Source organism: Acanthopagrus latus, chromosome 15 (genome assembly GCF_904848185.1).
Source record: "Acanthopagrus latus isolate v.2019 chromosome 15, fAcaLat1.1, whole genome shotgun sequence".
Classification (NCBI taxonomy): domain Eukaryota; kingdom Metazoa; phylum Chordata; class Actinopteri; order Spariformes; family Sparidae; genus Acanthopagrus; species Acanthopagrus latus.
In genome coordinates this window covers 26,924,624-26,941,506 of record NC_051053.1, presented here as the reverse complement: position 1 = coordinate 26,941,506, position 16,883 = coordinate 26,924,624, and the positions used below count along the sequence as shown (strand labels likewise).

The 16,883-nt window shown below is 39.9% G+C and overlaps 1 long non-coding RNA gene across 1 annotated transcript; it reads left to right on the top strand.

Annotated features, from left to right (window-relative positions):
- Positions 1 to 858: 858 nt before the first annotated feature.
- LOC119033883 lies at positions 859 to 15,610 on the top strand. The gene is made up of 3 exons (XR_005079413.1): positions 859 to 975; positions 4,640 to 4,725; positions 15,481 to 15,610. It is a non-coding gene; the product is annotated as an uncharacterized LOC119033883 (long non-coding RNA).
- Positions 15,611 to 16,883: the final 1,273 nt, after the last annotated feature.

The following is a 16,883-nucleotide window of genomic DNA, read 5'->3' as shown; positions in this document are numbered from 1 at the left end:
AAATGGCGAGAAACAATTGTGGCTTTGAAAAACATTACTACCAATCTGAAAATCATGTGTGTTGGCTGTTAATCCTTCACCTCCGTTCTGTTTGCATTAGGAGAAGATGATGTCACCCTCGTCTGCCATTAGGGCTCCTGAAACGCTGATTTTGCTGACATTCAGTGGATTATCATCTCAGATTGCTCTTCAGTGCCTGAGGTCACTGTGACATCACTGGTAGGTGTGGTTACAGGTACAGATTACATTTCATCTCATTTTAAACTATACTTGAATCTGCATGTTTTTGTTTTTTTTTTGTTTTTTTTTTTACATCATTCACAACAATAACAAAAGCACAAAAACAGCAGTGTTGGCAATCACACGTCTATTCTGGCTTCCCCCCCACAGCACCCTACCAGTTCTTTTGCCAATCTACCGCATTAGTTTCATCAGAATGGGTCCCCAGACCCTCTTGTCTTTTATTTTGAGTGGCTCATAAAAGTAAAAACCCTCACTCATGTCTCTGGCACCATTTAGATTTAATGATGCCATCCTCAAATCACTTATTAAAATATAAAATGACTAAAACAAGGCGGTCTTCTCTCATGACAGCCTTAGAGACTGTGACATTTCCATACAGACTACATTTTTACTCCACTTGAGTGAAAAGCGGTGAGACTGTTGAATAAGTTTAATCATTAAAATATGTAAGAAAATTGCTGTTTGAAGTTTCTGTGAGATTTGGTGTAGTGTTGTTATTCTTGTCAGGGTGAAATATTGATGGCGGGTTACTGAAGAGTAAATTATTCTTGTCAAGATATTATTATTTAACTGCATGTTAACAGCTCCTGAGACGACTTCCATCTTCCATCATCAGCTCGAGATGGATTCTTGCAGGCCATCTCTAGAGCTGAACAGCCATTTGTGAAATCTCCTTTTGGACTTGAAGAGGAGCTCTCCTGGGGAAGGAGGCTCAACACTGCAGCACAGTAGGTCAGTATTTCACAAAAGATGACACAGCCTTTTTCTTTATAGGAGAAATTTCTTTTCTCTCTCTCCAAGTCTGGTTTCAGTCCTCTTCTCAACAACATTGTCCTGTCTGTGTCGGTCCTCTTACTTGTTTGACCTCGGCTTTACCCAGAGCACAGTCCCAGTTTCCCCCAGTGATCCTCACTTCCCACTGCGAAGACATCTGTAGTCCTCAAATCTGTGATATCAGAATTCTGTCATTTTTTTTAATAACACATGCTGCTTAGCAGCATGCTTCCTTCCTTTATCTCTTAGATCAACTCATCACAGCTGGTTGTGGTGTGGTAGGTCACCAGCCTCATCTCTTTTAAAAAACAGGGCAGTGGTTTCCTGCTGCTAACCACTGAGAGGAAGCTGCATGCCAGCTTTAACTAGCGTAATCATTATTTGAAGCTGATGCATAAAAAAGAGGAGCAGCAGCGGTGGCAGCAATATTGACCTCAGAAACCACTTTGATGCTCTCATGACATGTGATGTTGTCAACTAGCTAAAGCCACAATCTTCAGCATCTTTAATCCCACAACACTGTGTGACCTGATCAAAACCCTGCACTCCCTCTGTGCCTTTTGAGCCATCTGGCTACCAACCAGATTACAACTTGACAAGTAGGACGGAAAAAAAAAAAAAAAAACTGACATGAGAAAGAAGCGACAAGGGGGGGGGAGACACTGCAGTCAACTTCTATGTGGACAAAAAGCCAAGATCCATGGTGGAGTGAGCAGAGCGTTGGTTCAGGTAGGTGTTTATGTAAAAGAGTGTATGAACAAAGTCTCAAAGACTGAAGAGAAGCTAATTCATCTAATTCCTTGACTTGTGATATGAGCACAGTAAGCACATGTGACCCCTGTCATCATGTGTTGTTTGGACATAAACTATGAGCAGTTCAGTGTAGGAGTACTACCTCTTTCTCAAGTTGTTTAACTTGAAGATCCTGAAGAAATAACAGTGGCTTTTTTAGGCATACATTTGTATTTCTGTGTGATCCCATTATCATCTTGTTACTTCCTTCGGTCATCATTTCCTGACCCCCATATTTTACCTGAGAGAAACTTTAATTTGCACTCAGACGTGCCTGATGCTGGCATCAACATCAAACTCCGGTGACCTGCTGTTTGTGTTCTGGTGTACCCCCAGGATAGAATGTGCGGCCATCAGCTGTATTATTTTACATCAACAAAAGTAATGCACAGCAAATACGCTGAATTATTTATCAGTATAAAAAGCAAGTAGTCTCATTTTTTGCTGTTTGCAAGAAAAACAAACTGATCGTCTGCTGTGTTTGATGGCAGCCAATTATGGGAACTTTAGCTGAATTTCAAATGAAACCTGGAAACTGTATACAGTAACACTGGCTTGTTATCCCAGATATTGTTCAATTTAAAGTGATTTTTATCACATATGTCTTGCAGTATATCTTACCTACTCACTGATATCAGGACCAACAATGGTAAAAAGTTTTTTTTTTTTTTGGGTATACCTATCGATGTTTCCCAGATAACAGTAAAGAAAAAAATAATGACTCATCCTGCTGAAGGGGGCAAATATACATTTTTATAAACCCTTTATGGATTTGAGTGAAATCTATTGCTAAAGTTTGTTAGCTAAACTGCTAACTACCTGCCGTTAGGACAGCAAACTGAGCTGCACAGCTGGCGGAGGTAACAACCGATTTCCTGACTCACCTCTTTGCTGGGGCAAGTAGTGCTCCACCAACGGCTTCATGAGAACTTTAAACAGATCCGACTTGTGTAGTTAATGAAAGCTGACATATTTTAGTCAAAAAGTCTTTCAGTAAGTTTTGGTAAAGCATAATCCAAAACAGTCTTCTTCATTACATGGCAGGGACATCAGAGCCACTGGATGCCTTTCAGTTGTTGAACATGTCATTGTCATCCACATAAAGACGGATCAGCTACACAAAAACATGCCCAACGCTTCAGGAGCCTGGAGTGGTTCCATCACAGAAACATCAAAGATGAAACGTAAAGCTTTGTCACACATGACAATAGGTACTGATGATTACAGTAATTCGACGATCCATCTGTAGCACCTGCTTACAGATGTACCGACTCAAGATGTGGCTCAGTAGTTATGCAGGTAAGCCAATATTAGCGGATCATTCAACAGTAGTTATTCGAGCAAGTCATTGTATCAATTTATCCACTTGACACATGTTTAGGTCTGAACACAATCATGCATAAAGAAAATCCACTTTAGATAGGATGACTACACCCATGGGACCCCTCCCACTTGGTGACAGTAAAGTGATTCATCCCTCCTACAAAGAAAATCCTTGACAGAACATTGCCTCACACACACCCAGGCTTCCTCCAGAAATGGCTGATGCATTAAGCTCTAGTTAGGGTAGGTGGAGTGAGAAATGCCAAGTTTCCTTTAAGGTTGTGTTTACTCTTGAGCTGATTTGACAGTGTTTCCTTCTTTTTTTTTCCAGATCTCAAGCTGTTAGCCTTAAAAGTTTGTGTGAAAGCTGTTGTCGAATCCAGGCAGTTTGACAGTGCTGGGTTCCCTTCAAGTAAACCCTTCTGGAGTTCAATGTAAAAGCCATCTGCTCGGCGCTTTTGAAACCGAGCAGTGCCATTTGTTGACTGTGTTGATGTGCGTCATTGCATTAGGTACGATCGTGACGGTTGGGGAGTAGATGTCTGGGAGAGTCTGACGGGAGACACAGGATGTCTACTTAACAAATCAAAACCTACAGTATACAGTATGTGTGTGTATGTGTGTCAAAACAAATGGTTCATAAACATTCGAAAATCAAATACGTTTAACTACAGAATGTGAAGAAATAAGTGTTTGAAAATATGCCAAAGATGTTCATGACCTCTATGGTCCTTCAGCACTTGTAAAAAAATGCCACCCTGCCATTCAGAGCAAACAACAATCACACTCCCTCTGTGCTCCGAACACTAGCTGCATGGCTAAATGAGCTAACAAGCTAGCAGCAGCTACAGTCACAACAGTTTGTGGGCAGCCGATAACCAGAGCAACCACTATATGTTTGTGATTTATTTAAAAATATGTCCAGTTGCTACATTTATTGTCAGAAACAACTTTTTATAATTTCATACAAGATGTTTTAAGACACTTTTTGTTCCCATTACTCTATATTCATAGGGGAGACATTGAGTTTATCCAAAGTAATATTTCAATATGATATCTTTACTTTTACTGAAGTGGGACTTTGGGTACATTTATACAACTCTACAGTGTGCTATAGAACCTGCTCATCAGAGAAAAGTGCCCCTAAGGCCTGTAATATAATCAGTTATAAAAAAAAGTGTCACAACTCAAAGTATGCTGCAAAGTCAAAGGCACATTTAGTATTTGGTACTTAATTTTCCTTTTTGAATTTATTGTCAATTTGGGAGGATATTAGATCATTTAGACTTCTTCAGATTCATGTAAACAATGTCAGCGAAATTGCATTTAGCCCAAACTGAGTGAGCGTACATTCATATTCCTTTATTGAACTGACATTCACAAAATGACCCCAGGGAAAGTGTTTCCATTTATCACTTAACACCAACACTTTCACTGAATAGGTTGTAGATTAGATCACTTTAATGTAGGTGTCAACACCAACAGTCATTCTCTTGTTTTCCCAAAGTACAAAACAGGAAACCGTGAAGCGGTGACACCATCGACCAATTCCTGGGGAATGGATCCATCTGTCTGCCATCTGCCACTGATCAGGTAATTTGTCCACTTACGCTGGTTGGTGATGCTAATGTAACATACGCTGCAGCGGAAATTAATGTCAAATAATGCCTCAAAAACATGTTGTAATGCAGAGAATGGATTGAGGATAAAGACCTCAGTGGAGTGAACTTCATCTAGAGAGCCAAAACAGCTGTTAAATGTACATGCTTCCAGTTTGATTTGCCCAAGTTTATACAATGGGCACAAATCAGAAAGGAGCATTAGTGTTTAAATCATCATGCACGATTACACCTGCATCTGATCACATCTCCTTTTAATCATTTCAAGTATTAAAATCAAATGGAGAAGTGCAAAGTGACAGAGTGGACCACTAGCTTCATTCAGCCCATTGGTCAGGAATAAATGTTGACAGTTAACTTTCCACAGACCACCAACACATTCACCCATGTTTAGAAAGCAATCTCATGAGACTTTTGGGTAATTGGTGACAACGAACAGATACAGTACGATAAAAGGTTAGGATATCTCCTGTTATGTTTGTGGCAAGTTTGAGTTTGTGCCTAAACACAACAGAACACAACAGAGCAATGCATTGTCAAAAAAACATGAAATGGAAAATTGAACCTGAAGAAACATGTCAGACTCAGACAAGGAGAGAGGACTCAGATGCAGAATAACAGGTGTAATGACAGGTTTTATTTTGCTGAATTGCAACTTCTTCGGTATGAATTGATAAATCAATTGCTATGAAAAATCTATGAAGACAGACAAGACATAGAACATGCAAAACGAAAAGCGATCCCGAAGGAGGAATCTACACTGATCTAAATACTTGACTATAAAACTTTAAATGGAAAACAAAATCACTCCGAAGAGGTCAGCACACAGGCTATGAAAATTATCTATACGGAATAATACAAAAGGTACAACAAAAGGCGCTCCACACGGAGGAAACAAAAGGCTATCAAAAATTTCTAAACTGAAAATCAAAACTCTAACCAGAACTTTAGAAACAAAGATCAATCAACCCAAGAGAAACAATTTCAGAAAATAAAACTTGACAATACTTAGCTATGGTTTTCAAGACAAGACTTCCGTATACGACAAACGATGAAATACTTCTGCGACGCAGACAGGGGAAGACAAAGACTTTATACACACACCAGGAAGGGGAACACAGGTGAAAACAATCAAGGATCAGGGATGACGTCAGACCGGGGACACGAGAGGAAGGGCAAGTGACCTGAAACGAGAGGAGAGTTACTTTTCAAAATAAAACATGAAATTCACAAGACAAAAACCCAAGACAGGACATCCCTCACCGCGGTGTGACAAAACAAAGCTGTAATATAAAGAAAAGTATAAGTTAATGCTGACAATGTGCATTTCCTCAAATCATGGATTTACTGAACCTTTACATTAATGCGGTGGAGACCGGTTTGCTCAGACCCAGACATGTGATTTCTTGGGCCAGATGATTTAACATATCCTGAAGGGTTTTCTCTCACCTTTTTAACTTGTGTTAACATGTAAAATGATCTCACTTTCGAGAAGTTCTCCACTAAGCTGTCCAGGCTCAGTTCAGTTCAGTTTGTTTCACATGGGACTGGCTATTTTTGAATTTGCATTTAGAATTTCCCAAACTTCAGCCTTTTCTCAAGCAAAACTTTGTTCCTGTTAACAATCTCAGGTGTGCTTTCCTGCTGTGTGCACAACGAGAGTGTGTAGTAGAAAAGAGACAGTGAAACAGTAGAGCAGAGGAAAAGTTTGTTTTATGTTGTCAACCTGGCAGTAATGTACAGTAAATGTTGCATACTTATACAATTGAACAGTAAAAGGAGTTACCGTCCAAAGCTACGGATGACAACCTCGTCTGCATTTAAAGCCTGAAACACAGCAGGCCAACCGTTGGCCATCTGAAGCGTTTGGGGAGACTCGGATGAGTTCGGGAACAAATCTGTTCAGTGTGTTCAGCTGCGTTGGAAACTTTTGGAACCATGCGAACAGCGTCTGCTCTGATTCAACATGCAAAGTCTGATAAGGTCGGCTGTCGGTCGTCTGAGCCATTGGAATCTCTGATTGGCTGTGTGCTAACTGTATGAACTTTCTGATTAGTGGTGTGCTAGCGAATCAGCATGGTGTGTTGCAGGGGTGGAATTCTGCGTGCACTGTGTTTTTCTATGCACTTCGTTCCGTCATTTCCCGTTTTGGAGAAATGGCACGAGACTAGCGCCACCTGATGTTAAGGAGGCTTATTGTATCAGAACGTGTATGATACTGTTGAGTTGGCAGCACGTCAAAGCGGTATGTTTCATTGCAAATTTTCTGCCGAACGGGTCTGAGCAGAGGCAACGGAGTGGTCGGATGAAGGCAGCTGGCTGTTGGTTTGAGTCTGGGCGGTGTGTGGGGGACCTTGAGAGAACTCTCACAGCTGGTAACGCAAATCTGATGCTGTGTTTAGGTGCAATTACCACAAGCTATGTATGTGTTCAAAGAGTATTATATGCAGAGCAACCTGACAAGCCCAACTCTCTCTTTCTTTCTTTCTCTTCGTCTATCGAATAGACAGACACAGTGCAAATAGCCACATAAAATAAAGAGAGCAAACACGACATATAAAATACTAATTTCTGACATCATCACACATGAATGGGCTAAGGGGGGTAGACAGGGTGTAAAGTGGACAGAGCACTAAACCAACACAAATTAATATATTTCACAGCTGGTAAAAGGATCCTGTGATGATATTGGTTTTCAAACAATGAACAAATTGATATGAAGTCATCGGGGAGCCACTGACATGGAGCGATGCTGAAGACACTAAAACTCAACATGCAAAATCAGCACAGATGTGTGCCATTTGTTATTATTGCTAACTCGAAATGCAGCGATGGAACAAACCAAAACAGATCTTAGCTGCGAATACAGTTTAATTGTTTCAGCCCTCACAGGAGCCTTTTGGCAAAACAGGAGCAAAGTTCCCGCCAGTAGAACGGGAGATGTTGCCTGCGGACGCAGCAAACAAATGAATGTTTGTAGCTCATGATTGAAAATTGCACTGCGGACAAATTACATTCAAATTTGAATCAACTCTGGCTGCTGTGGTCCAGATGATGTGATCTGCAGTTTTCCTGCTCCACGCTGAAAGTCGCCTTCCTCCTCCTCCTTTTACCTCCTCCACACAGAGGCGAAAAGAAATCCTGTACCCAGTGAGATATGAAAAGTAGAAAAATGTGCAATTACCAATCCATATTGGTCGCCTGTTAAAGTTTATTTACTTGAAATGAAATGCTTTCCATGTTCTCTTCCTTTGCACTGCATCATCCAAGTGACATTTACAGCAATGCTCGCCCAAGTGTGGCTGCTCTGAACATTGTTACTGTGAAGGGAATCTGTGTTATATTTATAGGGCCATAATTATACCCAATTCAGTTTTGCAAAACCTTTACGAGCCTCTATGGAACATCTGATGGGTATCAAGAAACGCTGCTAACTGCAAATTACAAGAATACCAAACAGTCATATACTGTGGTACTGTTAGACATTTCAGAGACAAATAAAAGCTTTTCAAACTGCGTGTGGTCAATTAATGTAATTTAAAAAAAAATGATACATGAACTCAATGATTTAACAAGGTACTTTTTCAATCAAGGAAGTGAGATACCCCATGAAGTTCAAACTAGTATGAATAAATCAAGCAGTGCGCCTGCCAAAATGAGTATTTATAGATAAAGTGCAACATTTATATTTATATATATATAAATATATAAATATATATATATATATATATATATATATATATATATATATATATATATATATATATTTATATTTATATTTATATTTATATTTATATATTTATTTATTTTTTCAAAATTACAACTATTTCCCAGTGTTACTGTGGTAATTATCTTACTATGAGTCACTGTCAGCATTCGGTTAAAACTCACCGTGCCCTTTCTTAAATTGACCTGACTACCACACCAACCTGAAACATCAGTTCCTACAGCCACTCTTCAGCAGAGATCTTGTAATTATAAAATCTGTATTCTGTAATCATGCGATAAAGATCTTGTAATTATGAGATACCAAGTCATAATTATGAGATACAGATAAGAGATTTCCCCCTCCTGTAGTTGTTATTCAGTGAATAAAATGTGTGAAAATTCAAGGTGATTTATCACACTGATGCAACAAACCTGTAATTCTAACAAAAGACACAAAGCAGTCTGTAGACCTGCAGAATTAACGGGTGTATCTGCAGAGTGAAAGGAGCTGAGCGACACTCGGCCCTCCCTCATTATGCCTCGGTCACGCGACACAACTTTCAGAGTCGTCAGATGAACTGAACTGTTCACACTACGCAACTTGGTGTCTTGTAATTGGGAGTCTTGCAGTCTTCTCGATTTCCACACTACATGACTCATCAGCAACAGGGAGTCACACATCATAAGATCACACACATAAGATGTGACACGGGAATAACACAGCTCCAGCAGTGCGCTGATTTGCAAAAGAAAAAAAAAAAAAACAGGGCGTAAAAAGAAAAGAATGTGTGAGAGAATGGATTAGGATGCGTGGGCAGCGAGGATTATGTCAGCACCGAACATGTTTAACTGCCTGCTCGTGTTGCGGTTCCGCAGGGAGGACACGGTTCCAAATACTGAAAAGCTTGTGTGGATGTGTTCTGACTATAAGACCTTATCATGCATGCTATATCCAACTTGCATCGTCGAGGCTTTGACAAGTTCACAACTTTTTTTTTTTTGTCTGTGACCTCAACAAGTGATTGCTGACTGCAAATAAAGTCAAATAAAGTTGAAGCAAAATCTATACTGGTGGAAACATTTCTGTCATCTCAGCATGTACTCTTACAGTACAGATACATCATGGCAAGGCATCCCATATGTCTACATGGAGAACACATGGCAGATGGCAATTAAAAAGGACACTCAACATTTATTTATCCCACATATGTGTTTGTGAATCTGCATGGCAGTATGGACTTGAGAGAATATGAGCACAATCCGGTGTGCAGTGTGTGCGCTTCCTTTGATTTGCTGTAAAGAAACTGCAAACAAGCATCAAATGTTTCCATGATTTTTTTTTATTTTTTATTTTTTTTTTTTTTATATTCCAGTACTGAAAGAGATGACTGGCAGAAAAAGGATGAAAAGCAACTAAGCTTTTCAAACACTTGGGAAGATAAATGGGCAGAAGGAGCACTTATCCACACATTAATATATGAAAGAGAACTCTGAACCGAAGCGCTTTCATTTTCATAACAAATAACCAGGAAGGGCAGGCGGGCCACACTGGCATTACATGACATCCGGTAACAGCAGTGTTGTGTGAAAATAACGCAGGCTTGTAATGTTAATTTGAAGTGTATTTTTTTTCCTACAAAGCAGTGATGGGAGTGCATTTTCTGTTCTGTTGCGCTTCAAAAGGGATTTCTTTCAGCAGCGGTTGTCTTGAACAGCGACCCACACTTAACGAAACACAGGATCACTGCAGGTGAGAGGGAAAATGAACAGGAGATGGACTGGAAGAGAAATACACAGACCAACGGAATTAGAGAAATAAGAAAAATAAGCATTAGTTCAGAAGCAGTAAGATGAATTTGCAGTGAAAAACACTAATGGCCTCTTGGTGTGAAGCAGATGTTCCTGATGGAGGCCAGAGGTCAGCACACAAACAGCTTTTACAGTGACACAGATTCCTGGTAAACAGCACGAGAGGCTGCTCCCTGTGCCAGAGTTACCTTGTTAGTGTTCAGCTCTGCTTTTGATTATAATCCCCTTATACTGGTGGTATTTGATCTTGGCCTGGTTTAATTACGCACTGTACAGTGCATTTTAAGATCAATCGACATCATTATCGTTTTAAAAATAGAGGATTTTAATGAACGTAGGATGAAATGCGCTGACATGTTTGAACATTAAAGAGGTTGAACCTATCAAGATATCAGAGGCAGTTCCATCACTTGAAACAATAACATACAGTAAATGTAAGACATAAAAGTAGAGCTTGTAAATATATACAGTCTAATTATAACATTGTGATGTGAGACTAGGTATTGTCTTAGATTTTGGATGTAGCTATGGTATATCATGGCATGGAGCCGATCCCAGTCGACACTGGGCGATGGCCAGGATCACCCTGGATAAGTCACCAGTTCATCACAGGGTTTAATTTAAAAATACGTACAAAATAAAGACTCAAACAGAAGTTTGCATGTCCAGTCACCATTAAATCAGTCACATAGTTATTCAAAGGTCACAATTATAGCAATAACTTGAAGGAAGCTTAACATCGGAAACTAAATGTTTTATATGAATGAAGGTTCAGCCTGTGAAGTGGTCCTTTGATAGCCAAGAAGCACCGATCTAGAAATGTGTGAGATAGTGGCGTTAAAAGGATCTGAACAAAAGTCACACCTGCAGCTTTTTAAATTTTGCACCTTCGGAGCACCAACCCCGTCAGTTTTATCCCACATTACCACCAGCTGTGCAGGTGAATGTGGCCTCTCACTTCTGGCTGCCTTAAACACTATGTTTCCAGTGTGTGCCCTGAAGGGCTCGGGGTGAGTAACGGCTATTTTCAGCTCCCATATCGCGTTGCTGCCCTGCTTCGATTTGAATGACAGCTCAGTTTGAGAGTGGAAGAAAGGCTTTGTGTCGCCTCTGGATGATCTGCCAATCACAACTGGACCAACTGCTGTTGTCATGCATTGTGTGAGTATGTGTCAGGGTGTGTGTGTGTTTCATGTGCACACACAGTTATGTAGCTACATCGGGTACCAGTCAGGATTGTGGTGGGTGAAGTTGAGAAGCTTGTCAATTTTGTGCTGTTTTCAACAAGCTAGCCATCAGTCTGTGATGTGCAGTTATTATAGTCACACTGTCAAGAGAGGTGCCACCTTCAAGCAAACCTGTACTCCAAAAAAAATGAAACAATTTAGAATTCAAAATTACATGTCCTCAGACTGAGGAGATGTTGTACTGTAGGAGGTTTGTTTGCACAGAACGCTCTGAGGTCTGGTTGTACCAGACGTTAGCACTAGTCCTCTGAAACACTCAGATAAGGTTTAAAAAGTTTCTCTTTTCCAGAGTGAACTGAAAGCTTTTTAACTTTGAAAGCTGTCCAGATAATTGCATCATGACTTTGTGTTTTTATTTTAGCCAGTCTTTGTAAGGAGAGTCCAGCATCTGACCCGTCCAACCATCCCGACCTCCCCACGTCTCAAACTCTTCATGAGACACCTCTAAGTTTCTAACTACAGTATCAAAATAAACACGTATGGCAATTAAGGCTGCTGAATTCAACATGTTAAGGGTGGTACAAATAGACATCAATGTGACTTAAACCCAAAAAAAATATGTTGGGGTGCTGCATCTTTGCTGAAAGAACACATTTTAACAAACACACTGTTCAAAAGAGAGAAATAAAAAATCTCCATCTCTCCAGCAGGTTGCACATACACATCAGCTTTAAAACCTCTTATCCAACACAGCTGATGCATCACAGTGTTTGATTTGAAAACTCTTGACCGAGTCCTGGATTCAGTTGATGTGTTGCTTCAGACACTTACAAGTGTGTTTTTAAATGCATACTGGTTAAATACGACACACTGATGCTTTCTGATAGGACAGCGTCGATCTTTCTCTCTACATTACACATTATTTCAAGTTGACAGAACTGATTGCGTTGAGATTGGAGGGATGATTCGTTGAGCTACAGTACACACTGCTGACTGCTAAGTTTGCTGACACTGCTCTGAGATTCTCATTGTCTAAATATGAATCTCAACTCTTTTGAATAATTTAAATGAGATTTCATTGTATGAGCTGTCTACTCCTTTGCTCTGACCTTGTCTGATACGGAATACAATTCTGTATGTTTTCTGGGAACAGGAGAGCTTCAGACATGTAGAGAAAATATTGAAAAAAAAATATAAATGTATTTGTGAGCAGAGAGCAAGTGCTTGAGTAAGATTGTAAGATTGCCCTTGCTGCCTGGGAGCTGTGGGAGTTAAAGGATTCCTTTGCAGGTGATTAACAGGACCTGAAAGAGGCTTGGAGTGTGTGATATGAATGGTCCAATGCAGTTATTGCCTTCATGGGCAGTACAGGTGACCAGCACAGAAGAGTCCATATAATTAGCAGTTTATGTTCCTTTTACTATCGTTATACATAATACTGCGGCTGTTAAACAGAATGTGATGGCAATAGATCTTTTAACACGCGTGTATTAGGCAGCTAATTACCACAGTTAATGAAACATTCTTTTCTTTGACACCGCTGTGATTCAAAAGACCAGCTTGACTTTGAGTGATGTCCTCAGATTCAGTTCTGGCTCCAGTGAAATACTTTGGATACAAATGCAAGCCCAGTAATTGTAATGATATAACGTATCAGTCATTAACATAATGGATTACACTCACCAATTAACCACAATGCATGGTGTTTCCTGACACATCTTCTCTTGAAAAACAAGATTATGACTCTATAAGTATCAGACTAATTCTTATTGTTCTATAGAGGATTTAGAGAAATGCAATTATGCCAGTGTCTCAAGTATGGTGAAGAGTCGGGGCAGTCAACAGAAAACTGCAGCACATTCACATTTCATTGATTTCTTTTTGTTTTTTTAGTGGAAAGAAAGCGTCTCTGGAGAGATATTGGAAATGATACAGGGCAGATGACACAACTGACTGCGCAGCGGGCCGGGACAGCGAAGAAACAAAGAACGCTGTCTAAAATGTAATTAAAGACAGAATATAATCATTTGCAAACAAACTGTGCTTGACCAGCAACATAACCAGCTGTGTCTGTGGTGACAAAACCGGGTATATTGACAAGACATCAGGACATCACCAGCCATATTTGTAGTGTCTAAAACAGGTATTTTGACCCCAAACGTGACCTTTTCCAAAGTGATTTTGTGCTTGAACCTGACCACCTCATAAGCACTTCCCAACTTCTATGAAACATGTTGCAGGAATCAAATTCAGTCTAACTATATTTCTGCTCATCAATGGCTTTTTTCCCCAGATGTGTGTGCAAACCTGCAGGTTTCAAACTATCGAAATGCAAGCAACACGCCTGCACAATTAAGCATGGCCCGAAATAAGGTAGTCTAGTGGACTGGTGACATTTGATGGTCACTCAATTGGGTTGTAGAATGCACACAAGTCCAAAAAACTAAAGAGAACAAAGACAGCAAAGAAATCTCAACAAGGCCTAGACAGACCAGAGTGCCTGGAGCTCCCACCTCTCTAAAGCTTTCACAAAGGGTGCCGTCACACCCTGACTGACGAGGAGGAGAATGTCCCAAGCTGCTTTCACTCATTAATTAGGAGCCAGTCTCCCCACCATGCACAGGTGATCTGAGTCCACTGCAATCATCCCAGAGAGATTCTGAAATTCAGCCAAAAAATGTAAAAAAAAAAACAAAAAACAAGTCCTACAATATGCCTGAAGAATAGTTTCTTCAGTTTCTTCAAAAGTTTCTGCTAATATCCAGGAACAGGCTGATACCTTGGAATAAATACAACACAGTGGTGCTGCATAAACCAAAGTCAACGTGCTCATTATTTATTTATTTTTTTCTTCTTAAATTAAGCTATCTTTCCCTACTTTTCAGGGCATTTATTTCATTATGGACTGACATGTGACTGCACTCTAACCTTTTTTATTATTTTTTTCTTCATGCTCTCCTTGATATTGGACTCTTTAAATAAACTTTATTGAAATTATGACAAAATCAAACTTGACTTGTGTGACAATAAGAATACACTCTATGACTTTATAATTGCCATGTGCATACATGTAATGGTTTGATTGACAAGTTGCAGTATAAAAAGCAAAGTTAAAATAATAGCCCCTGGCAACTCAGATAAAAGGGTTTGGATTCATTATCCACTGACTTTCAAGGCGACGCTTGTGCCCTTGGCATACAACACTGAGTCTAGAGGGGCAGGTAGAGTGTCGTAGTTTGAAGCTTAAGGTCAGAAACCAAGCTGCCGTATTTGGTGCACTGGGAGTTGAAATGAGGTCAAATGACTGAGAGACAGAAATTCTTCCATCTGTAGATGGAACTTCTCAAAGTATCACTGGATATATTGAATTTTGAGATTTTTATTTACTACTGTCACTGTAAAATACAAGTAAATAATGGTTTATCTTTGTATTCCATGAAAATGGCTCCATTATACAGACACGAGTTAGTGCATCAGCAGCTTGTCTGTGAAATGAGCACTTCACAGCATGGGACACAATTTCTGCCTGGACAGACTCGTCGAACTGTTGAATCACTTCATTTCGAATTGTGTCTGAAAGCTAATTATTAAAAGAAGCTATTTTTCTGGCAAAAAAATAGGTTCTCGGTGAACGGATGCTCATGGAAACATCCGTTCACAGTCACGGGTCCCGTCACATGTGACAGCAGGTCACGTGTGACTGGGAAAATAACCGCCCTCAATAATAGCAGGAAAACATTCATGCGTTTTCGTGCATTCGGATTTATCACGCTCTGTTAGCATGTGTCCACTCCAACTCCAGTGTCATTTATCACGATCCAACTTTGCCTCATTGTTTCAGCATTTACTTCAAGAGCCCTGATACACAAGTGGCTTTAACTTTGTTTGTTTGACCGCCAGTGTGTGTGTGTGTGTGTGTGTGTGTGTGTGTGTGCGTGTGTGAGTGTGTGTGTGTGTGTGTATTCCCTTGCTCTTTATCTCTTTTTCTTTCCATCCACGAAATAATTAAACACCTTTTTCCAAAGGGCTGCTGAGCTCTTCTGTTACACACCTGATGACTCATTAGAGGAAGTCTGTCTGGACTGCAGAAGGGGAGAAGGTTACGTGAAACTAGACAGCAGCTCTTGATCTATTTTGGTCGGAGTTCAGCTAATGTAAGTCACATCATTTTTATCTCATTTTTAATTTTTATCTCTTGATCTTGAAGTGGGATATCTAACACAAATCCAGTGTTGGATGTCCAGATTTAGATATCCAGGTCAAGAGCTTGATCACTCCGCCTCGAAGTCAAAAAACAATCTCCTAACTGTTATATTCTTATGCATTTGACACACAGACAAAATCTTTTCAGATAATATTATCAACTGAAAATAAATAAATAAATAAATAAAAAACAGAGAGGATAAGCTTAAGTTCTTAATATCTCTAAATCTTGTGCAGTGAATCTGGAAAGTCCAGTCCTCCAGAGAAGATCATATACACACTGTTAGCTGCTTTCCACAACTGAAAGTGCAATTCCACTCAGTATTTGACTTACACTTTGTAATGTGTGTATTTTATGTCTGTAGGTTTTATTTGTGTTTTTTATCCGCTCACAAAGTGCTGTTTGCCACGTTTTAAAGCCACAATTGTGACCCACACAAATATAACTCAGCTCCTGATCCACTCCTGTAAAAGCGAGGCGTTGGCATCACATCACTTCAATCAACATAAATCCTGCATGCTGCTAATATCAAAGATGGCGTATGTCTGGATTCATTACAGAACAGCTGAGCTACCTACTTTGGTTCCTCTTGAAACAATGACTGATCAGTGAAGCCTTTGAATAACATGAGCTGTCTGAGCAATGATCCCAGCACTTTGTGCACAACATTTAAATTGTCGGTTAACATGTTAAAGGGACATTCTGGCATAAGTTTAATCCTTGGTCTACTTCAGCAACAGTACAAATAGAGTCCCAGCACATAGTTTGAGGCATCAAACACCTGCAAGCTTTGCCGGATTTCTATTGTAAAGTGAACACAACTCACCACTCTCCTGCACAGCTTCCTGTTGTGGGGAAGCCCTGACGAGTCGATTACCGAGCACAGTAGAGTTCCGCAGCTCAAGGATGAAAATGTATGATTATTACTCCATGGAAATGCAATCAAAGTACATGTGTGTCTTGCCTACCAGTTTGTAACAGTTATCATCCAGAGCTGACAGGGAAAAGAACAAAATTGAGCATTTCTAACTGCACTCGATAAGCTAACAGATGTTTGATGCCTTGAACTATGTGCTGGGACGCTATTTGCTGAAGTTTGGTGCTGTTGTGAGCATTATTTGTGGCAATGAGTGGCTTTTTGATGGCGGTGTCTTGGTTGGAGGCGTATACTGCAGTGTATCTTTATCATGCAGTCTTTTTTGAGGTTGCTAAATCTACATAAGC